Source organism: Orcinus orca, chromosome 10 (genome assembly GCF_937001465.1).
Source record: "Orcinus orca chromosome 10, mOrcOrc1.1, whole genome shotgun sequence".
Taxonomy (NCBI): domain Eukaryota; kingdom Metazoa; phylum Chordata; class Mammalia; order Artiodactyla; family Delphinidae; genus Orcinus; species Orcinus orca.
This window is the reverse complement of record NC_064568.1, coordinates 77,961,068-77,986,295: the sequence shown is the minus strand read 5'-3', so window position 1 is coordinate 77,986,295 and position 25,228 is coordinate 77,961,068. Positions and strand designations below refer to the sequence as shown.

The 25,228-nt window shown below is 38.1% G+C and overlaps 1 protein-coding gene across 1 annotated transcript in view; it reads left to right on the top strand.

Annotated features, from left to right (window-relative positions):
• Nucleotides 1-25,228, top strand: part of LOC101272082 (patched domain-containing protein 4) — a 51,589-nt gene that overhangs the window by 7,661 nt on the left and 18,700 nt on the right. The gene's annotated exons all lie outside the window — the stretch shown is intronic.

Here is a 25,228-nt window from a genome sequence, read left to right as displayed (position 1 = left end):
ATAGAGCTAGCCTTGGCCTCTTTCTCCCCTCTGGGCTGCTGTGACATTCTGATTCTCCTCTTATGTCTCTGATGGTTCTTTACCTCTTACTGGTTCACTCCCCTTACTACTCCCATATTTATAATTATTCCCATGCAAGTCTTTTTTCATGGTGTGTTCTCTCAATATTCTCATTCAAGCCAAACACCAATTTTCTTCCAGGTCTGTAACTCTTTGAATGGCATCTCTGTTCTGTCATCAACTCGGGCTCAGAATCTCAGTCACCTATGATTAACTCTTCTTTTCCCGCCACCCGTCTCGCTACCCAGCCGAGACATGTAAACAGTAAGAGCTAATTCATTCTATGCCACAGTGGCCCTTAGACCAAGAGCATCCCCCTGCCTAGGAACTTGCTAGAAATGTACATTCTTGGACCTCAATCCAGATCTACTGAAAGTAGGGATTAGGTCCCACAAGCCCTCCTGTAGATGTATGAGAACCTCTGTTCTGCAGCAGAGGTGTTCGGTCTTGACTGAGTGTAGGAATCATGAGAGGAGCTTTAAAAATACTGATGTGTGGATCTCTCATCTCCAGAGATTCTGACTCAGTCAGGAGGTGGCATGGACACTGAAATTTTTTAAATTTCCTCTGATGATTATAATGGATTATCAAGGTTGAAGACCAAGGTCTCCTTTTCAAATTTCTTCTCCGTTTCTTTCTCACTGTCTCTCCCTTGGGCTTTCGTTACCGCTTACCTATTTTATCTAGGCAATAATCTAATCTCTCTCACATAATTTCTCACACTTGGAACCTAGCCTGTGTAACAAGATAATCTGCATCTCTTGATTACATTTTCCTCTGACCAGATCCTGCTAGAGTTTCCCATTGCCTGGAGAAGACATTATCAACTCCTGACCATAGCCGTTGAGAACTTTTCTTGACCAGGGCTCCAACTTATTTGAAGTTTCAGATTGCAGTACATCTTATGCTGCAACCAAACCGAAGCAGACCCACCCTCAACCTTCCTTTTTCTTACCTTCATTCATACTGTTCCTTTTGCTTGGAATTTCTTTCACACTGTCAAATTCACATCTCTTAAAAGTTGCTTTTTCCATGGAGCTTCTCTAAGTGCTTCCAAAGGTAGAAAGCACTTTTATACACTTTAGAGGTACTTTGAAGGCAGTTCCCTCAATCACAGTCTAACTTGTATTATAGACTTTTAGCAAGTCTTTGCTAAAATATAACTGTATGTGCCTAATGAACCAGTATGGCTGGTAGCTTTCACTACATACATTGATTTGCCTGTGTGGAGCCAGCCAGTACAGGGGAGGTTGTGGAACAAGCCCTTGGGGGAAATTGCAAGGGGACAGGAAAAAAGCCCATCCCAGCCAGCCTACTGTTCCAAGGCTGTGCCTAAACCCTAAAGAAAGATGGCCACAGAAAGACACTGAAAGCTGTTTCTATGAGTGGTCCTGAGATACAAGTGCCACAGAAGGATTGCCTTTGGGCTTAGGAAACAAAGGACCACCAGAAGAGGGAGAGAGAGAGAGAGAGATTCTTTCCCCCACCTATACACAGCACACATGTGACTTCAGCTTGGGAAAGCCTGCAGAGAGGCAGCTCGAACACCTGGTAGGATTACCAGATTTAGCAAATAAAAGTACAGGACACCCGGTTAAATTTGAATTTGGGGTAAACAAAAATTTTTTTTAGTATAAGTATGTTCTAAATATTGCATTCTTTGCTTATCTGAAATTCAGATTTAACTGGGCATCCTCTATTTTATCTGGCAACGTAGCATAATGGGAATTCAAAGAATCACATCTGAAGACCCAAGCACAGACTTCAGAATGTCAGGGGACCAGCGCCAGTTCTAACGCACAAGAGTGGCCATGAGCCAGGGGGCCAAAGAGGCAGACCGTAAAGGCCAATTTGGGAAATAGTAAAGACATTCTAAAGACTCCAGGAAATGCATGGGTAAAAGTTTTCAGAGGCCAGAATTTCTGTCTTATTCAAGTGGGGATTCCAGCAAATGAAATGTAAGTTCCTCTTGATATGACCTCCTTTGGATACTCTGCCCTTAGGAAACCCAAGTTACATTAATTGTTTTAATAGTTCCAAGTGTTTATTTGCTAGTGAAATGAAAGACTGCACTGGATAAATGTTTCATTTAGAAGATTCTTTTGTTTTATATTTTATCTATGAAAAATATTTATACATAAATAGAAATGTAATTAAAGAAAGTAAGTTGTAAGATAAGTCCTGGGGGTACAATGTACAGCATAATGACTATAGTTAACAATGCTGTATTGTATATTTGAAGGCTGCTAAAAGAGGGATGTTGATTAAACTTATCACGGTAATCATTTGCAATATACATATATAGCAAATCCTTACGTTGTACACCTAAAACTAATACAATGTGATAAGTCAATTCTATCTCAATTTTTAAAAATTTAAAAAAGAAAAAAAAGAGAAACTGACCACATTAGCCAGAACCATATCTATATTAAAACAGCAGTTTATCATAAGTAAAATAATTTAGGTCAATACTGTAGTTTGAGAAGAAATTTTTTACTATACAAAAAAAAGGGTCCATCAGTTACTCAAGTTTGAGAATCATTAGATTGGAGAGGGGGATATTTATTTAGTTACCCATGCTAAATGTAGTAGGACTGAGAGCATCATAAGCAAAAATACTAGAGGTCATGAAGTGTAAAGTAAAAGATTTTATCATTTCTATTCATGTCATGGTAGAGAGAGAAATTAATTTCTTAAGACAAAGGGAATTGGCTAAAGAAGTGAAGAAGAACAGAAGTCCTACTTCAGGAAGGAAGGAAGGGAGGGAGGGAGGGAGGAAATAGATGATGGGGCAGCTTAGTGAAAATTTGTAGGATGAGAATATTAGCAAGCCGAAAGCTAAACCCGTAGACAGGATTGGTTACCCTTTCCATGTATGAAATGTGGCATTAAAAATCAAAGATGAAGCATGCTCTTAAACGTTTGTGCAACAGCATAATAAGTATATGGGCTATTTAGAACCCATCTTATTTTCCTTCAAGATTATAAAGCTTTTTAAAAAATAATAGATATGTTTTTAATTATCAGGCTTTTATCCTGCTCTCCTGACATATGTTCCACTCAGAAAAATAGCAGTCTTTTAAAAAGCATCACTTGAACAGAACTGCTAAAATTACCCTCAAAAATAATTCTAAATATTGGTAACCAGTCACCCATCTCCACATTGAAAACCTTTCTGGTTTGTAATTTACCTGCAAGGCACCTTTTATTTGTAAACTGAGGAATCACCATTCCTGTGTATATTATAATCAGTATGTTTTTGTAAATTTATATAACTTGTACATGCATATATGTACACATACTCTTTTTTTCCTCCTGGTCACATTTCTAGTTTAAAAGAAATGTGAGAAAAGTCTAGCTTGTCATTTCTCCCTCCCCAGGATCCAGGTCTTCCTGCACAATGCAATTTGGGGAATGATTTCTCTAGGGCACATTCCTGGGGAGGGTGAGGCAAAGCCTGAGTAATGGAGCATGAGGTCAGGGCCAGTGGGTCACCACGAAGTGCGCCTGGAGACAGGAACCCTGCTAAACTCCCAGGGAGGAGTGAGAAGCTCAGGGACTGCACTAGTTTAATGACCCCTTTTCCTAGTTGGGCATATCTCTCTGAGGGAATAGCACACAAAACTGGTACTAGCTGCTTGACTTTTATTATCAGTACATTCTTTTCAACCATTGTTACCTTGGGGGTTATTTTTAAGGAATTGGATCCTTTCTAGGCTTTTAGACATTTCTTATTAACTAATCACATCAGTGTGTCTCTTGCTAAACAATGTTCACTTATATTTTTAGTTAATTTATCCCAAAAGTTGTTTATAAACTGATGTTATCCTACTAGTCTTCTTCCTGATAGAAGAATGTTTTGGTAATTGATAACTAAATTGACATAAGATTTTTACTTCCCTTCTTTCCCTCAGCTCTGAGCCCTGAAGTTATTGATGATGTTAAAGTTATAAGCATTGACAATGCGGCCCGTTTAGCCTAAAGCAACAGATGTTTTTTACTGAGTTTTTAACAGGTTGAGATAGGGGAGCCACTTATTGATTGAGCCCCTCTTTTAAAATTATAAAATAATGATGAAGAGGGTAGTGAAAAGGAAATAGACAAATCTATGTTTGAATCTAATTTTATCATTTATCAGATGTATGACCTTAGACATGTTATTTAACGTCTTTGCCCCTCAGTTTTTCTATGTTAAAAAAAGCATTATTCATATTTTTATGTTACATTAAAAGTATTAATATCCATTCTACAGATTTTAAAACTTTCAGGCACTTAGGGGTTTCTTAATAAGTTGTAACAATTTTTTATCTAAATCCAACTTCATAACAACACCAAGTGAAAAATCACTCACAATCCCACTCACCAATTCTATAAACAATTTATTTCCAGTCTTTAACTATAAAGTACGCAGTTGTTATATACAGTGCATGTCTTTTCTGATCCGATTTATTTTCATTTTTTTATAAGAATTTAAATAATTATTTTTTGGTAGCTCAGAAGAAGTCTGGCAAGTGACTGTGGCATAATTTACTTAATTGTTCATTTATTGTTATCTTGAGAGTATATCTAGAACAGTGTTTTTGGAGCTGATTTCCACAATCCTTAACAGACAAATGGAAAATATTCTGGCTGTCAACAGAAGCTGAAGGAAAAGAGCATTCTCTTATGTGATTTAAAACGTCATTTTCATAAGTATATGAACTTATGAAAGCAAGATACAAATATAGGTTAACAAGTTCCAGGGGAGCAGGTGTCCCAAGAAAAACCTTGGATAGAAATTAGAAGGACCTGGTTTATTTATAGATCAACTCCAAAGTGCTGTAAATTGCATTGTTAAGGACCACATCCAAGAGTAAGCTTCTAAGGGTACCTTGTGGCTTGTCCTATTACAAAGTACTTTTTACTGCTTTTCACCTGGTATAGTTCCATGATTCTCAAAAGGAACACTTCAGGAACTTTCCAATTATATGATGCCTGTTCCCTCCCCAGACCAATTGAATCAGAAGCTCTGGAGAAAGGGCCTGAGAATTGGTATTTTCTTAAGCTCTTTGTATGATTCCAGTGAATAACCAGTTTGAGAAACACTGAGGGACCTTAGACCAGAAAAAGATCCCCCCATCCTACCGAGCTCCTTTGCAGTTTCATAGGATGAGAGGACAAGGGAATAATACCACTTCCTTTGAACCTCCACTTCAAGGCTTAGTCTGGGGTCTCAGAAAGAGAGCATTTGCCCTGACATAAGTAATCACAGTACCATTTCCCTGCCAGGTAAGCTGCCTCCATAGGAGCTCTGTAGCTAAAATAAACAACTTCATTCTCTCCTGTAATTCTCTAATCTGATATTGATTGGCCAGAAATATGATGTCTTAATCAATTTGCTCTGCTGCAAAGATGTCCTGGATTGCCAGTCATTGGGAAAATGTATCCCTTGACACTTTAAAAGGCATCCTTTCTTAATACACTTCTGCCAGGAGATTAATAAGAAAACCTGTAGGCACATGGTAAATTTTTATTATTATGGTGATAGGGCCAAAGGTAATAAATCTTGATAGCTCAGAGGTGTATAATCCTAGGACTTGAAATAGACTTCCAATTCTTATTAAGTTGTTATTAGCTCCTTGATTTCCATCAGGATAACCTAAATTCCTTCATATCCTGAGATGGTCAGTGTTTACTACTTTGTAACCATTCATTAATACTATTCATTGTTAGCCTATTCCTTCGATAAGCATGTAGTAGGAGATAAAGAAATATGTGTTGAATGAATGAAGGATCAAGTGAGTTAACTATTTGGCTTTTTAATTGTCCCATACTGAGTTTTAAAAGCATCATGTTAAAGAATTTCAAAATACTCCCAGTCTTAGCTTAGCCAAAATTTACTTAATCTTCAGCCAAATCCCATGCCTTCTATCTTTTCATCAGTGAAAATAATATTATACTTTTCTACGTAAATGAGTTCTGGGAAGGCTAACTACCTCTAGTTTTAACAAGCTTGAGACATTCTAACTCATTCACAAACAGATCCCGGAGTCCCCAGATCAGTGTGGCAAATCCATTCATATTAAAACAGTATTAACACAATGTCTAATTAAAGGAAAAGTATGTTCATTAAAGTGCAATGAATATTTAAAGTAGTTCCAAGTATATAGGAGCCGTAACAATCTAGTGCCCTTCTTGGGTCAGTAGAAAGCTTTCCATTTCCATCCCTTTCCATTAGCATTTCCATTAGCATCCCCATTCGCAAATCTTATACTCCCTCCCTTATTATTTTTAAATGGCAGTTATAAATCACTTGATACAGTGAGGTGAAAGGATGTTTTCCTAGTCAATATGAATGATATGGTGTGCACTACTGGCCACCAGTAATGGGAAATTATACATTACAAAAAGAAAGCCAAACATTTGGTACCCCACTATCACCTTTATATTAAATATTTTATCTTTAGCAAAAAGTAAAAGCATTTTACAGAGTTGAATCCATACTCATATTTTGCAGAACCATATAAAATAGGGAATTGACCTTTCTTTTATTTACTGTTCTAGAAAAAGGATTAAGTAATTGTGACATGCCTTAAAGGAGTTTGACATAATCATCATATTATGTGCATATATTTTTACAAGCCTTTGTTGAAAGAGATTTGGGAAGGTTATCCAATCTACGTGTTTTGGAAAGCCCTGTTATATATAAATTGCTTCAATAAACTACTCACTATTTAATATCTCTCCAGAAGAAAATTATTTCTCATATCTATTTAAAACATTTATTTCTATTCTTACTTCAGTAAAGAAGAAACCTGCTCTTTACTATCATTTTTGAACCATCTTCTACCTGTGACCTTGAAAATGGTTATTACATTCTCTTGTACTTCTCTTTGGCTGAATAATTTCTTACACATAGACCTCATTCTCAACTACATACCCTTTTTGTTTTTAGCAGACTTTTAAGTTTTGGGAAATTGATGTCTCCTGAGTCTTAAACACCTATGTTTTGTTCAAAAGGTATACAAGTATCTTCTCTGCTTCAATATTCTCCTCTCCATATTTGCCTTATCCCAATGAATAGCTTTTCTCAATAGAGACATATTCTATGCTTATATTGTTTCAGACACTGGGCTAGGCACTGGAGTTACAGAGATCAGTTATAGATCCTCTTTTCCAGAAACATACAGTCTAGTGAGGAAGGAGGACAAGTAAATGGAAAATTAGCAGTACAGCATGGTAACTTGAACCTTAAAGGTTAGTTCAAAATGATTCAGAGCACCAAATAGTCCAGAATTGGTGCTACATCAGACTCAGCCTCCTCCAGGGTTCTATAATAAGAACAAATACTCTATATTGGTGGGAGAAGTCTTTCAGGGGTCCTTATTTCAATTGATAACAAATGTTTTGTTTTTAAATGTATTCATTAAAATTGAGGTCAGTGGACAGCTGCTCTCCATAAACAGGGAAATATTTTGCCATGAACAGTTACTCTGAAGGTTATGAAGTCAACATAAAATCCCAACAATGCTATAGACTTAAAAAATGAATACAGAGCAGGAAAATGTTATGGGTATGGGCCAAGAAATATCAAAATGAAAAAACAGGAGGGTTCTTAATCATCCACAAAACCTGGCCAGAAGATTGTTGGCTAGTGGAACTTTCCATGACCCCCCCCAAATCATCCTACCCTCAGGACTTTCTCTCCAAGTGTTAGTAACTGTTAAGGTAATTGTGGGATGACTTAGCCAGCAAAAATAAACCATATACGCAAGTGTAAGAGGCACTTGAGACAAAAGAAGAACGTGTGTTTAGAGTGTGCCCACTTGGGTGGGAAGTCAGCATTTTTGTTTGCATTAAGCAAATGAGGAGAATTATTTTCTTTCCTAGAACTGGCCCTGATAGGCTAGAGTCATAGAAAGCCCTCTTGAAACAGTGAATTATAGGACCCCCGGGTATGCCAACATTTAAGAGAACTGAGAAAATGTGTAAGTTTTCTAGGTACTGTTGACATTGGGTCTGATAATTCTCAGTCGTGGGGCAGTCCCGTGCATCACAGGATGTTTAGCAGCATCCCTGCCCTTTGTAGACTCTGGTAGTATCGTCTTCTCCTGAGTTGTGGTAGCCAAAACAAATGTCTCCAGACAGTGCCAGATGTCCCCTGGGGTTCAAAATTGCTCCCCATTGAGAACTAGTACTCTCATTCTTGGAACATTGAGGCAAAGCGTTCTCCTAGAATGCTCTCCTCCTGTAACACAGACCATTAGGAAAGTAGTCTTTATCTAACCTAAATCCCTCATATTGCAAGTTGTAAATCCTCTTCTTCAGTGGCCTTGGAGCATGTGCCCTCCACGTCAGGAGTACTCAGCCCACTTGGTGGGATGCCAGGGTCTAATCTTGGAGAATTTCTAGGATGCCCAGTGAAAGCCATGAAGACATGCTCACTAATATGTCTCCTCCACTGAGAGGAAACTCTCCAGGCTTGTTTGCTTGTCAAAATTGTAGTCCATTTTAGATTAGAGGCCTATTTCAATTGTAAATTCCATTGGTGGGAGAAGCTCAACATTTGGGAGAGAGCACAGCTGGTGCTTCCTGGTTGTTAAATAATTCATCTTCCTCATTCTGGAGAGTCAGAAACAGCCGCGCTGAGATACTAAATCCTCAAGGTAATATTGCAAAACCTAGTCCTTGGCACTAAGGAGGGAGAGGGCCTGCTAAATTACAGAAGCCGTCCTCCACAGCTTTAGGAGAAGCTGGAGAGGGAATGCTATTTGCGGACTTGATTTTTCCCCATTTTGGTAACACGGGAAAGATAGGTTTCCCTGGGAGAATCTTCTGAAGCTCCGTTAAGCAAAATCAGCCTTTCAACACTTTATATTGTCATGCCTGTGTCATTCACGCACATAATTCATTTTTCAAGTGAAATATTTTGACCGTTCTAAAAACTATTTTCCCCAGAAATCAGAAGGTAAGGATGGAAATGGTGAAGCACTTGCCAGAAAATAGGTGACTTTTGAACAATCCCTTGATGATAACTATTTCTCATTAATGGTTCTATTCTCACACTTGGCTATTTATTGAGTCACTTATTTTAGTCCAAATTGTCCTAGACCTGTCCTAAGTTCATCTGGGATTTTCATATTATTTTTGAAGCTGTGTTAAATCTTCCAGAACGCACACCTCCTACAACAGTGTTCCACAGCAGTTCATTAATGCTTCTTCAGGTAACTAGTAATCTTAGAACTTTTATTTCTGTGCCCTGAAAGAGGGAACATTCTAACCATAATGCTTATTTTACATCTTAACAAGACAATATTCTTCTTCATACAAGACAGGGTCCCTATGTGCTACTCTACACCTGTATGCTCAATTCAACAAAGATTACTGATTGTGGGACTCGAATGAGAATTTATAATGCGCAATGATTGCAGAAACTTTCGTTTTAATCCAGGCTGCCTGAGTGGTTGATCCCACGTGATATAAATATCAAAACTACCAAACTTCAAATTTTTCCATTGGTCAGGCTCTAGAGTTTTGTATTAGCTCCTCTAAGAGTACGTAGACAAGGGTAAGAGAGCAAGGGTGCATGCAACTGTTGCAATTACCAAGGCAACACAAGTTTATAATGATCATTTAGTTTTTATCCAGGGCATTGTTCAGGGTACATAGCTAGACAAAAATTGAATTTCCCAACAGGAAATTTGCAGGTGTGATTTGTAGCAGCTTTGTTCTTTGTTGGGGGGTCTGTTTTATTTTATTATTTTTTATTTATTTATTTTAACATCTTTATTGGAGTATAATTGCTTTACAATAGTATGTTAGTTTCTGCTTTATAACAAAGTGAATCAGCTATACATATACATATATCCCCATATCTCCTCCCTCTTGTGTATCCCTCCTACCCTCCCTATCCCCCCTCTAGGTGGTCACAAAGCACCAAGATGATTTCCCTGTGCTATGTGGCTGCTTCCTACTAGCTATCTATTTTACATAAGGTAGTGTATACACATCCATGCCACTCTCCCACTTCGTCCCAGCTTACCCTTCCCCCTCCCCGTGGCCTCAAGTCCATTCTTTACGTCTGTGTCTTTATTCCTGTCCTGCCCCAGTTTCTTCAGAAACTTTTTTTTCTTTTAGATTCCATATATATGTGTCAGCATACAGTATTTGTTTTTCTCTTTCTAACTTACTTCACTCTGTATGACAGACTCTAGGTCCATCTACCTCACTACAAATAACTCAGTTTCATTTCTTTTTATGGCTGAGTAATATTCCATTGTATATATGTGCCACATCTTCTTTATCCATTCATCTGTCGATGGACACTTAGGTTGCTTCCATGTCCTGACTATTGTAAATAGAGCTGCAATGAGCATTGTGGTACATGACTTCGTTTGAATTATGGTTTTCTCAGAGTATATGCCCAGTAGTGGGATTGCTGGGTCGTATGGTTGTTCTCTTTTTGGTTTTTTAAGGAACCTCCATACTGTTCTCCATAGTGGCTGTATCAATTTTCATTCCCACCAAAAGTGCAAGAGGGTTCCCTTTTGTCCACACTCTCTCCAGCATCTATTGTTTGTAGATTTTTTGATGATGGCCATTCTGACCAGTGTTAGGTGATACCTCATTGTAGTTTTGATTTGTATTTCTCTAATTATTAGTCATGTTGAGGATCCTTTCATGTGTTTATTGGCAATCTGTATATCTTCTCTGGACAAATTTCTGTTTAGGACTTCTGCGCATTTTTAGATTGGGGTGTTTGTTTTTTTGATACTGAGCTGCATAAGCTGCTTCTAAATTTTGGAGATTAATCCTTTGTCAGTGGCTTCATTTGCAAATATTTTCTCCCATACTGAGGGTTGTCATCTCATCTTGTTTATGTTTTCCTTTGCTGTGCAAAAGCTTTTAAGTTTCATTAGGTGCCATTTGTTTATTTTTGTTTTTATTTCCATTTCTCTAGGAGGTGGGTCAAAAAGGATCTTGCTGTGATTTATGTCATAGAGTGTTCTGCCTATGTTTTCCACTAAGAGTTTGATAGCGTCTGGCCTTACATTTAGGTCTTTTATCCATTTTGAGTTTATTTTTGTGTATGGTGTTAGGGAGTGTTCTCATTTCATTCTTTTACACGGAGCTGTCCAGTTTTCCCAGTGCCACTTATTGAAGAGGCTGTCTTTTCTCCATTGTATATTCTTGTCTCCTTTATCAAAGATAAGGTGACCATATGTGTGTGGGTTTATCTCTGGGCTTTCTATCCTGTCCCATTGATCTCTATTTCTGTTTTTGTGCCAGTACTATACTGTCTTGATTACTGTAGCTTTGTAGTATAGCCTGAAGTCAGGGAGCCTGATTCCTCCAGCTCCGTTTATCTTTCTCAAGATTGCTTTGGCTATTTGGGGTCTTCTGTGTTTCCATACAAATAGTGAAATTTTTTGTTCTAGTTCTGTGAAAAATGCCAGTGGTAGTTTGATAGGGATTGCATTGAATCTGTAGATTGCTTTGGGTAGTAGAGTCATTTTCACAATGTTGATTCTTCCAATCCAAGAACAAGGTATATCTTTCCATCTATTTGTATCATCTCTAATTTCTTTCATCAGTGTCTTATACTTTTCTGCATACCGGTCTTTTCTCTCCTTAGGTAGGTTTATTCCTAGGTATTTTACTCTTTTTGTTGCAGTGGTAAATGGGAGTGTTTCCTTAATTTCTCTTTCAGGTTTTTCATCATTAGTGTCTAGGAATGCAAGAGATTTCTGTGCATTAATTTTGTATCCTGCTACTTTACCAAATTCATTGATTAGCTCTAGTAGTTTTCTGGTAGCATCTTTAGGATTCTCTATGTGTAGTATCATGTCATCTGTAAACAGTGATAGCTTTACTTCTTCTTTTCTGTTATGGATTCCTTTTATTTCATTTTCTTCTCTGATTGCTGTGTCTAAAACTTCCAAAGCTATGTTTAATAATAGTGGTGAGAGTGGACAACCTTGTCTTGTTCCTGATTTAGAGGAAATAGTTTCGGTTTTTCACCACTGAGAACTATGTTGGCTGTGGGTTTGTCATATATGGCCTTTATTATGTTGAGATAAGTTCCTTCTATCCCTACTTTCTGAAGGGTATTTATCGTAAACTGGTGTTGAATTTTGTCGAAAGCTTTTTCTGCATCTACTGAGATGATCATATGGTTTTTCTCCTTCTATTTGTTAATATGGTGTATCACATTGATTGATTTGTGTATACCGAAGAATCCTTGCATTCCTGCAATTAACCCCACTTGATCACGGTGTATGAGCCATTTAATGTGCTGTTGGATTCTGTTTGCTAGTATTTTGTTGAGGATTTTTGCACCTATGTTCATCAGTGCTATTGGCCTGTAGTTTTCTTTCTTTGTGACATCTTTCTCTGGTTTTGGTATCAGGGTGATGGTGGCCTCGTAGAATGAGTTTGGGAGTGTTCCTCCTTCTGCTATATTTTGGAAGAGTTTGAGAAGGATAGGTGTTAGGTCTTCTCTAAATGTTGGACAGAATTCGCCTGTGAAGCCATCTGGTCCTGGGCTTTTGTTTGTCGGAAGATTTTTAATCACAGTCTCAATTTCAGTGCTTGTGTTTGGTCCATTTATATTTTCTATTTCTTCCTGGTTCAGTCTCAGAACGTTGTGCTTTTCTAAGAATTTGTCCATTTCTCTCAGGTTGTCCATTTTATTGGCATATAGTTGGCTTTTAGTAATCTCTCATGATCCTTTGTATTTCCGCAGTGCCAGTTATTACTTCTCCTTTTCCAGTTCTAATTCTATTGATTTGAGTCTTCTCCCTTTTTTTCTTGATGAGTCTGGCTAATGGTTTATCGATTCTGTTTATCTTCTCAAAGAACCAGCTTTTAGTTTTACTGATCTTTGCTATTGTTTCCTTCATTTATTTTTCATTTATTTCTGCTCTGATCTTTATGATATCTTTCCTTCTGCTAACTTTGGGTTTTTTTTGTTCTTCTTTCTCTAATTGCTTTAGGTGTAAGGTTAGGTTGTTTATTTGAGGTGTTTCTTGTTTCTTGAGGTAGGATTGTGTTACTATAAACATCCCTCTAGAACTGCTTTTGCTACATCCCCTAGGTTTTGGGTTGTCGTGTTTTCATTGTCATTTGTTTTGAGGTATTCTTTGATTTCCTCTTTGATTTCTTCAGTGATCTCTTGGTTATTTAGTAGTGTATTGTTTAGCCTCCATGTGTTTGTATTTTTTACAGACTTTTTCCTGTAATTGATATCTAGTCTCATAGCGTTGTGGTCGGAAAAGATACTTGATACGATTTCAATTTTCTTAAATTTACCAAGGCTTGATTTGTGACCCAGGATATGATCTGTTCTGGAGAATGTTCCATGAGCACTTGAGAAGAAAGCATATTCTGTTGTTTTGGATGGAATGTCCTATAAATATCAATTAAGTCCATCTTGTTTAATGTATCCTTTAAAGCTTGTGTTTTCTTATTTATTTTCATTTTGGATGATCTGTCCATTGGTAAAAGTGGGGTCTTAATGTCCCCTACTGTGATTGTGTTACTGTCGATTTCCCCTTAGATGGCTGTTTGCATTTGCCCTATGTACTGAGGTGCTCCTATGTTGGGTGCATAAATATTTACAATTGTTGTATCTTCTTCTTGGATTGATCCCTTGATCATTATGTAGTGTCCTTCTTTGTCTCTTGTAATAGTCTTTGTTTTAAAGTTTATTTTATCTGATATGAGAATTGCTACTCTAGCTTTCTTTTGATTTCCATTTGCATGGAATATCTTTTTCCATCCCCTCACTTTCAGTCTGTATGTGTCCCTAGGTCTGAAGTGGTTCTCTTGTAAACAGGCTATATACGAGTCTTGTTTTTGTATCCATTCAGCCAGTCTGTGTCTTTTGGTGGGAGCATTTAATCCATTTACATTTAAGGTAGTTACTGATATGTATGTTCCTATTACCATTTTCTTAATTGTTTTGGGTTTGTTATTGTAGGTCTTTTTCTTCTCTTGTGTTTCCTGCCTAGAGAAGTTCCTTAGCATTTGTTGTAGAGCTGGTTTGGTGGTGCTGAATTCTCTTAGCTTTTGCTTGTCTCTAAAGGTTTTAATTTCTCCGTCGAATCTGAATGAGATCCTTGCTGGGTAGAGCAATCTTGCTTGTAGGTTTTTCTCTTTCATCACTTTAAATATGTCCTGCCGCTCCGTTCTGGCTTGCAGAGTTTCTGCTGAAAGATCAGCTGTTAACCTTATGGGGATTCCCTTGTATGTTATTTGTTGTTTTCCCCTTGCTGCTTTTAATATTTTTTCTTTGTATTTAACTTTTGATAGTTTGATTAATACGTGTCTTGGCATATTTCTCCTTGGATTTATCCTGTATGGGACTCTCTGTGCTTCTTGGACTTGATTGACTATTTCCTTTCCCATATTAGGGAAGTTTTCAACTATAATCTCTTCTAGTATTTTCTCAGTCCCTTTCTTTTTCTCTTCTTATTTTGGGACCCCTATAATTCAAATGTTGGTTTGTTTAATGTTCTCCCATAGGTCTCTGAGACTGTCCTCAATTTGTTAAACTCTTTTTTCTTTATTCTGCTCTCTGGGAGTTATTTCCACTATTTTATCTTCCAGGTCACTTATCCGTTCTTCTGCTTCAGTCATTCTGCTATTGATTCCTTCTAGAGAATTTTTAATTTCACTTGTTGTAGTGTTCATCATTTTTTGTTTGCCCTTTAGTTCTTCTAGGTCCTTGTTAAACGTTTCTTGTATTTTCTCCATTCTATTTCCAAGATTTGGGATCATCTTTACTGTCATTACTCTGAATTCTTTTTCAGGTAGACTGCCTATTTCCTCTTCATTTGTTTGGTCTGGTGGGTTTTTACCTTCATCTGCCGTGTGTTTCTCTGTCTTCTCATTTTGCTTAACTTACTGTGTTTCGGGTCTCCTTTTTGCAGGCTGCAGGTTCGTAGTTCCCGTTGTTTTTGGTGTCTGCCCCCAGTGGTTAAGGTTGTTTCACTGGGTGGTGGAAGCTTCCTGGTGGAGGGGACTGGTGCCTGTGTTCTGGTGGCTGAGGCTGGATATTGTCTTTCTGGTGCGCAGGACTGTGTCTGGTGGTGTGTTTTGGGGTTTCTGTGACCTTATTGTGATTTTTGGCAGCCTGTCTGCTAATCAGTGGGGTTGTGTTCCTGTCTCGCTAGTTGTTTGGCATAGGGTGTCCAGCACTGTAGCTTGCTGGTCATTGAGTGGAGTTGGTCTTAGCGTTGAGATGGAGATGTCTCGTAGAGCTTTCACTGTTTGATATTACATGGAGCCGGGAGGTCTCTGGTGGACCAATATCCTGAACTTGGCTCTCCCACCTCAGAGGCACAGGCCTGACACGCGGCCGGAGCACCAAAACCCTGTCAGCCACACGGCAGCCTGAAGGCTTGTATGCTCACCTGCCGGGCCCAGCTATGTTCTTTTGAAAAGTCATGTAGTCATCAAAACGAGACAATTCTAGTAAATACAATCTCTTTTTGGGTTCATTTATTAAAGTCTTTCTTCATCTTATAAGAACAGAGAGGGAAAAAACTATCCTGGTGATAGCGCCCGTGGGCCAGACAACCCAATATTCAGCCTCTGACAGTTTGAATCCAAGACATCCCAAGCAATATTCAGTTTATGGCAGTGGTATCAGAGGAGATATATGAACACCCATACTTTTTTCCTTCATGTTTTTTTCAGAAGTGAGGAGTGTAACCTGAGCTACTCTGGCTTCTTAATAACACAGCTTGCTTTCGTATACCCCAAAAATGAAACTTTAATTCAAACAAGCTTTTGTTTTATTATGTTTCAAAGATGTCTTCCTTGGGAAACCTCATTTCATGTGCATTTTATTTCATTTGAATATTGATAGCTTGTATCAAAAATCAGATGTTATGCTGCAAGATAGGATATGTATTATTAAATAAGGTGTAGGACCTTTAAAAAGGCACAAATGAAAATGCTGTTCCAATATAATATCAGTAAACTTAGAAGCATACAATGGAAGGAAAACAGAAGTTGCTGGAGAAGTTTAAAATAAGGATCCCTAAAGATAATAGAGTTAACACAGTTAAAACACTAGTTTATAACTAATATGAAAAGATAGGAAAGAATCAACCCATCCTATCAATTATGTGTATATTTGCTTAATTGAAAATGAAATCATGGTGCTGGGAATAAAACTGACACTAGAATCTGTCTGAATTCCATTCAAAGGAGCCAGAGGTGTTCACTCAAAACACTTTGTAGGAATGGGCCTTCCCAGCAGGGCTACTTGCATCTTGAATTCTTTTATTTCTGTAAAGGAACAATTCCAGTAGGAAGGAGTGACAGAAACAGATTTAAACATGGGTATATATCTGTGAATTAATGACTCAACAGTATGGTTATGAAAAGGCCTTAATAATGAGATGTTTGGAAATTAAACTAATCCAGAGATGGCAAGTTTCAGAGTTATTTTCTGATTTGTCCTCCCAAATAGCTTATCTTTATTTGTTTCCTGGTATTAATTTGTAAATGTGAGTATTTACTCTCTAATTTCTTGTTTTCTCTGAATGTCTGGTTCAAACAAATTGTGAAGTAGTCAGGCTGGCTTGGTCACAGCTAAACCAAGACATGACAACTACTAAAGATACAGTGAACATTTTTATATAGACATTCCACACCTTGTTTAGAATTTGTTTAGCCCTCTTTTCATTCAGCATACATTTTAATGAGAGTCTCCTCTGTACCAGAACTTGTGCTGGACCTTGGAGAAACAAGAGGGCATTAATCCCAAACCCTGTGCTCCAAGCTGCAAAACTTGTGGGCAAAAGTCCCGTCTCTGGAGTAAGGTAAATCTAGTGTTCCATCCTGACCTGGTCACTTACTAGCTATGTGATATTGGACTAATGACATTCTCTCTCTAAACCTTGGCTTCTTCCGTTTAAAATGGGATAATGATAGGAACGATCTTATAGGTCACTGGAAGGATTGAAATGAAAAACACTTTTCAGTGATTATAGCAAAATAAGCAATGAGCAAATGTTATGCTTATGCTCTAAAGGGAAGAAACACATTTTAAAAAAGAAATACAAATTGTAGAGGTCTCTAGTGTAGGGGCATCAAGGATCCCTTGGCATCTCAAGAGCAAGAAAAATGAAAATGAACCGTCCGATCTGAGTGGAGGCATGGACGCAATCATCAAAACCTGCAATTTTAGAAATATTACAATTCAAGCATTTGTAAATGAGATCAAGGAATTACTCTGTTCCTCATCCCTGCTGAATTAAAGAAAATAGAATTAAACTATAGTAAAAGATTAGGCCTAAGGGAAAATTTTGTCAGTTCTAAAGGTTGTTAGAATTTATCATCCTCAAAAATGTATTTTTAGAAATACAACCTGCAGCTGTCTTCCCCGGATGATTTGGTTGCAGGGCTGACTGGAGCCAGAGGGGTGAAATCTTTAGGATCTTCCTCTTCTCCTATGATTGATGTAGGAATGATATGCAGAGTTGACAACATATAGTAAACCATCGTGGCAGAGATGGAAAGGCTGTGGGAAGAGGTCAGGAGAAATAGGTAGCAGATATAATTTTAATAAGGAATGAAGCATATTCTGTAATGTGTGGAATTGCATAGTCTTTTGAAGGTTTGGTGTGGAAACATCAACATATAAATTCTGTTTGCATTGCTTAGAATTGCAGCCTCCAAATCTTATGGTGTTGTTGTATTAAAATCCAATAGTATTTCAGTTCGTAAGATGCTGTTTGACAAGATTTTGAGGATATTGTCATTTGGAATGCATGTCAAAAATATTTGGAAATTTAAACCTAAAAATTCCTCTGTTCCTTCATTTTCAAAATGCATGTCACTCATTTCAATAAAAAAGGGATTCTAAGCACAACGAAACATGGGAATAAATAAAATTGGAACATACAGCTATCTGTTTTGCGTGCTCTAGACCAGGTGTCAGCAAGCTTTTCTGTAAAATTCCAGAAAATGCATAAAGAAATGAGGATGACTATGTACCACTTAAACTTTTCTTATAAAAACTGGCAAGGGCTGGATTTGGTTGGTGGGCTGTAGTTTGCTAACCCCGAGTTTAGATTTTCTTTTAAAGCTATTTTTTCAAAATGATTAACAATAGTTTCTTGTGCTGAGTGTCAGACACCCCCACTGCAAATCTGGTTTGTAAGTCTGTGTTTTCTTTCAGTCTTCAGAGCTGCACTTAGACTAGGAAGACTCAAATCTACAAAGAGAATTAGACAGATGTATTGCAGGTTTGTATTACAAACTTGGTTCAATTTAGAAACCATTTGTGGACACTGAAAGGATAGGTGAGAAGGGTCTAGTCCCTGATGACATGAGAATATCTTTGTGGTGTATTAAAACTTTCCTGCAGCAGGGAAAATGAAATGTCATATTTTTCTTCTTGCATACCCAAAATTGCTCCCTTCATGAAAATGCCTCGGGATGCAAGTACAAAAATTAAAATATTAATGAAAATACATAAAATAGCAACATTAAACTCTCCTTGGGAAAGGCCTCAAAACATTGACTTATACTGGGCCTTGCAATCAGTTTCAACTGAGAAAAGTGAGGTTCCCCATCTTATTCCTTTCTCCTCTCCTTCCCCTCAAACCCCTGAGTTTTTGCATTCTAATTCTCACATATTGAAGACAATTTTACTTTAGATTTTGGATCAGGGGTCTAAGCCTGCAAACTCTCTGCTTCTGCCTCTGGGTTAAATAGCATCTCATCCTTAGATCCACAAGTTTCATGTAACTGCTACAGTGCATCTGATAAGCTTTATGCCCTCAAGGAGGCAGACAGCCTCACTTTCATAAATACTTGGCATCATCTGGAAGCACGTTTTTTATTTTTGAATATTGTTATGAGCTTGGCAACTATTTCTGGTGACATTTCTTAGAGACATGCATAGTGAGAACAGCAAGCATTGGACACCTTTGAATTTAAGGAGTGATAACGTTTTGAGCTTGAGATCATAGCTGCACCATGCCATTATAAAGCATGCTTTATAGCAAGCCTGCAATACGCTATCACTCTAATGACTTAAACTAAGGGTGAAGAAGTGTACAGGAAGTGCAAGTATGCTTGAGGCAAAACTTTGAGACTAAGATGAAAAACGTGAGGAAATAAAATCTAGACACTGGGCTTCCCTGGTGGCGCAGTGGTTGAGAGTCCGCCTGCCGGTGCAGGGGACACGGGTTCGTGCCCCGGTCAGGAAAGATCCCACATGCTGTGGAGAAGCTAGGCCTGTGAGCCATGGCCGCTGAGCCTGCACGTCCGGAGCCTGTGCTCCGCAGCGGGAGAGGCCACAACAGTGAGTGGTCCGCGTACTGCAAAAAAAAAAAAAAAAAAAAAAAAAATCTAGACACTTCATGTCAGAGTCTTTTGATTTTGGGCGTCAGAAAATGCTGCCTCTTAGCGTGAAAAGAATAATTAAATACTTTGATAGGGAATGGATTCTGTGAGGTGTATGCCTCAGATTGGCTTCTGGACATTACTAATATTGTTATAGATACTAAAAGGACAGTTTGGATCAGGAAATTGTAATTGTTGGAAAACCACTCTGGGAAGGCTTGGGATTGACATAGAAATTTATTGAAATGAAAGAAAATTTAAAGACAAATAGTGCTTGTGCATATTTATCTGCTGTTCATGCCTCCCTAGCAGTGAATATTTTTTAAAATGTGGGTTTGCTTATACCTTCAGTCCTTTTTAAGATTGTACTTGTGTTTCTCTGATTTGTCCCAACTCTAATATTTGTTCCCTCATATTTTCAGCTTAGTCACTAATACTGTCCGTCCCTCAGTTTGGTACACAGTAGAAACCCAACAAATATATTTGATACCTTAGCTGAGGAACTAGACCCAAGACTACTGATATTCATCAGAAATCAGTGTAGGCAGCAATTTGGCAGGCTTTCTTTTTGGCCACTATTCCTTGGGTAAAAATTAAGCAAATGAGAAAATACAGGCAACTGTTTATGGTGCTGGATTTTGTTGGCAGTTTTTTCTGATTAATCATTTTATTGATGTAATGTGTATTAAGTTTCCACAGCATCAGATGTCTGCCTGTGTTTTGACTAAGGCAAGACCTAGAAACTGCAGAATAGAACCGCAGGGTAGAAAACTAGGAAAGAAGAAACTGCAGTGCAATGGCCTGGGAAGTTGCCTGAAAGAGCTTCCAGCAAGCAGCATCCAGAAAAAGAAGATTGGGTCAGTGACTTGGTTGAAAAGGGCCCTTGTCCTCATTCTAGTCAGTTTCCATTTCTCTGTCCAGAATGCGGAGCTGATATTTCTATCACACTTTTCCGTCCCTATGAAGGACATGTTTTATAGGGAGCAGGGGGTCCTCTAGCCCGGACATAGGTTGGAGCTTGTATTTCTATTGTATTGAATTGTATTTGCATTAGCATCCTCATTTAAAATTCAAATAACTAAGATTCCTGGAAGGAAGTGATTTTTCCAAGGACACAGAGCTAGGAAAGAGTGAACTCAAACGTAAGTCTTCTGAGTCCAGGTTCAGGTGTTTGCCTTTCTGCACCTTGCCTGATAGGAAGCTATCTGGAGCCATTCTTACTCTACTCCCAGGTAGGAAGCCCCTAAATTAGAGTTAAAAATTGCTCAACATGGGTGGAGTTAATACGCAAAAACATTAAAGAAAGAGTGAGGAGTGAGGTTTTTTTCCCTCTTTTCTTGGAGTTAATCAATTAGAAGAGAAGAAAGTGTTTATACCTAGCAACATATCATTGGTTAATGTCCCTGCCATACATAAATTGTGACTTTAAGAGAAGACCAGTCTGCTTGGTTCCCACAGCTATGACCTTGAGCACCAAGATTCTAATCAATGTGTCAGTATGTTTCTGGGTATGTCTTTTTTTTTTTTTTTTTAATTTATTTATTTATTTTTGCTGTGTTGCGTCTTCGTTTCTGTGCAAGGACTTTCTCCAGTTGTAGCAAGTGGGGGCCACTCTTCATCGCGGTGCGCGGGCCTCTCACTATCGCGGCCTCTCTTGTTGCGGAGCACAGGCTCCAGACGCACAGGCTCAGTAGTTCTGGCTCATGGGCCCAGTTGCTCCGCGGCATGTGGGATTCTCCCAGACCAGGGCTCGAACCCGTGTCCCCTGCATTAGCAGGCAGATTCCCAACCACTGCGCCACCAGGGAAGCCCTCTGGGTATGTCTTAAGCTATACCAATCAAAAGGAATTTTACAGTGTATTGCCCTTTCTTGCAGCAATCTAAACACTTTGAAATTTTTTACTAGTTATAAATATTCACAAATAATTTCAGATGGCCTTTGAAAACATAATGAAAACAGAAGAAAGAAGAAAATTAAAATGTTATTGATACTACCCATTTGCTAGCATCTGTGGTCAAATGGTTACTTAGTTTCAACTTCAAATTCAGATCAGTTTTCTGGATGCTAGGAGATACAACTAAAAACAGCATGACCCTCTCAACAGGAAGAATATAATTCTATCACTTTTCCCATCACTGAATCTTAAAGAACTGATATCCTGGACAATAACCCCAGTGACATTTTTGGCAAGCACAGAAGGAAATTGCATGTAGTTGTGGCTTTCAGTAACCTGTGATAAAAATTGAAAGCATAGTATTAAAACATTTTAATGATGGAAACTCTGCAAGGGCTAGATGTGTAGACCTCCCATATTCTTACTGGTACCAAGGAGAGATTTTTAATAAGTTCAACAGAGTTGGTGGGCAACATGTCTTCTAGGCAATCTTTACCAAGTGTTACTTTATTTAGCTAAACATTTGGTAAGAGTTGGATTTCAGAGTGTTTGAAGTTGCATGCTTTGACAGGGGACTTTAGAACCAATGTCCTATATTCCTAAGTATGGGAGAGTGAATACTTTTGGAAACCAGAGGAGGTAGTAGCAGAGTTGATATTCTATTATGAAAATTGAGAGTCCAATTAGATTCTCAACTGGATAGAGACCTGCTTCCTCTCTACTCTGTGGTATGAATCAGTTTACTCACTAAATTGAACTTGTCACTGCTGGTTTCCCTAGGAACCAATTTTTTTTGCTTTTTGTTTTTGTTTTTTTGGTTTCTTTTTGGCTGCACAGCACGGCTTTTAGGATCTTAGTTCCCTGACCAGGGATCAAACCCGTGACCCCTGCAGTGGAAGTGTGGAGCCCTAAACACTGGGCTGCCAGGAAATTCCCTAGGAACCAGTTTTTAAACAAAGCTCATCTCACTGTGATAATTAAAAAAACAAAACAAAACTGGTAATTGACACATAATGAATTGATATTTGGATTCAGTTAAAACATGATATTCAGAAGGGACACCTGCCATGATCATCACCATGGGTTTTATATATATATATATATGTATATCAAAGATGCAATTTTCAAGATGTTTCTGAATAACCTGAAGTGCATGGTACCTCTCATTTATGCTTCACCAGAATGACATTTTGCCCCCTTTTAGAAGCTGCAGTGAGGCAGGGTGGTGGGTCAAAAAGGGCCACTACCTTGGAAGTTAGACAATTCTCATTTTTACTCCATCTATCATGAGATGTGTTGCTTTGGGCAGCCACTTGGCTTTTCTCTGTAAAATGTGAATAATAAGAATACTCATTTCACAGAGTTGTGGAGAGAATTAAAGCGTAGGAAAGCACCTAACAGTGTATCTGGCATACAGTACAAACTTAATAAATAGGTTTTATTTTTCCTTCCTCACTTTAAACCCACTCTTTTCCATGTTATAAAGTTTCCATGCCGTGAGACATTTATTGTTCATAATGTAGAACCAGCCTATTGACCCTCAGATTTATAACTAATCATTATAACTCACTCATTATGAAAGTTAGAAAGCAAGACATGCTTGATCATTTTTCCTTCCTTTCTGACTCCCCTGAGACACCTGACGTACTCCCAGTAGAGGTGCCACTGAGGGAAGGAGGGAATTGCCTCCGGGCCATGGTGGCTGCTACATGCGCTATAAGGAAAGAGTTAGGATGAATCTTCCCAGGGATTCATGGCTGCATTTCAGAATGGATGAAAACAGAACCATTGTAAATAAAGATGGAGGATTTACGTAAAAACGTGAGAAAGGGTGTTGGGAAAAGAGGGCAATCAGACTGATTGGCTTGGTAAGCCACCCTGATTATCCCGTGAGTGGCATGGTCTCAGCAGTACGAGGTTGACTTGTGCGTGCACCTAAATTAAGAATTAGAATCGCACCATCATTAAATTTCAGGATTGGAAAGGATCTTAAAAATTGCCTTATTCTCTTGCTACTCAAAGTGACACCCGCTGACCCACAGCATCGTCACCCCGTGGAGCACGTTAGAAAGGCAGAACCTCAGACTCCATGTCAGACTTGCTTAATCAGGACCTGCATTTCTACAAGATCCCCAGGAGATTCCCGTGCACACAAAAGTTTGAGAAACACTGACCAGGTCCATTAGCCACCCTATGTAAGCTTCAAGTCTGATATGCATGTCTTATATTTTCATTTGAGTCCCTGATAAACAGTGTTCACTGAAGTATTGAACAAGGTTGAAGACAGAACTCTTCAGTGCACCTCTGAAAAACGCTCTCAAGTCTAGCGCGGTATCAGTGATTAACTCAGCATCCTGCCCAGTAAAACAGATTCATCTAATTAAATATCATCACCACAAATATTTTTCTTCATCTTTTTTACAATAATATCACAAGAAACATTTTCTTTAGCATTTTAGTTGTGCAATATATCATACACAAGGAAGAATATGTAGAGACGTATATAGTTTAAAGGGTAATTATGAAGCAAACAGCATGTAAACATAAGCAGATTTAAGACATAAATCACTGCCAGTAGTCAGCCTTCCTGTGGAGCTTTCCCCCATCACTCCCTTTCCTTCCCTCGAGTGGTAATAACCACTAGAAGTATGACTTTTATGATAATCTCTTTCCTTGTTTTCCTTTATAGTTTTTTCATTTAAGTATACATTCTTAAATAATACGATTCTCTTTCACCCCTTTTGAGCATTATATAAATGGAATTTTATGGTATGTGTTCCTTGCTAATTTTACTCAACTTTATATTTGTGTGATTTATCCATGTTTATTTGTTTAGCTGTAATTGGTTTCTTTTCATTGCTGTTGTAGTATTTCATTGGCCACTAATTTCACAAGTTATTCTAATGTTATTGTTTGTGTTGTTTGCTCTTTGGAGCCATTATGGACAATACCACCATGAACATTTGTGTACATGTCTCCTGGTACTTGTGTGCGAAGTTGGTCCAGGCTACCTAGCTGAGAGAGGAATCCCAGAGTCATGGAGTCTCTGCATCTCCAACTTTAAATGATGATGCCAAGAGTTCTCCAAAGTGGTCCTGTCATTAACATTCATATTTACCAGAAGAAAAAGTGAGAATCCTGTCATTGCCCAAAAGAGAGGTTTTCAGATGCTGCTTTGGTAGAGACCAGTGCACGAGGTCCTCTGTAATTCTTACATATCTGCCTGTGACTGTTTTTGCTTTAAAAAACAAAAACAAAAACTCGAATCAGCATTTTATTAACCCTACCTCTTATCTTAATTGTTCACCTACTACTACCTGAAATATTAGGCTTCAAATCAACATCAATCCTTATAGAGGCAGGTGAGAAAGCCCAAATTACATTTGCCCATTTCCCGGCTTCTGATCTCACATCGTTCCTGTGGCTGCATCAACAACACTGTTGGAAGCTCCTGTTCTCTTGGGTGGTAATTAACCCAGCTCAGGAAACAGATCCCTTAAAACCACCATTCAACAATGTTTTCATCAGCTTCTATCCCTTACTCAGCTTCAATTCCTTCTTCCCTGTATTCTTCCTACCCCTTCATTCTCATGGAAAGAGAAGACAGAACCTAAGTACTAGTTTTATTCTTCACTTTTTTTTTCTTTTTGGTTAGCCACCAAGAGTTACATTACTAGCCCAAAGCAGTGAGCCTATTTCTTCTCTGACCTTCTTCCTCCAAACAAAGAAAAACAAAACAAGTCAAACATTAACAACCACAAACAAAAAGAACTCTTTTCTTACCTTTAGCCTTTGGTGGCTTACTTTAAATTTAGCCTTTTGAAAACTATTCTTATAGATTCATGATGTTCTTTTAAATTGTCTCCTTCTTTTGATTATTTGGACTTCTTTGTTTAAAAGTTAAAATCATTGGAGAGCGTTCTGTG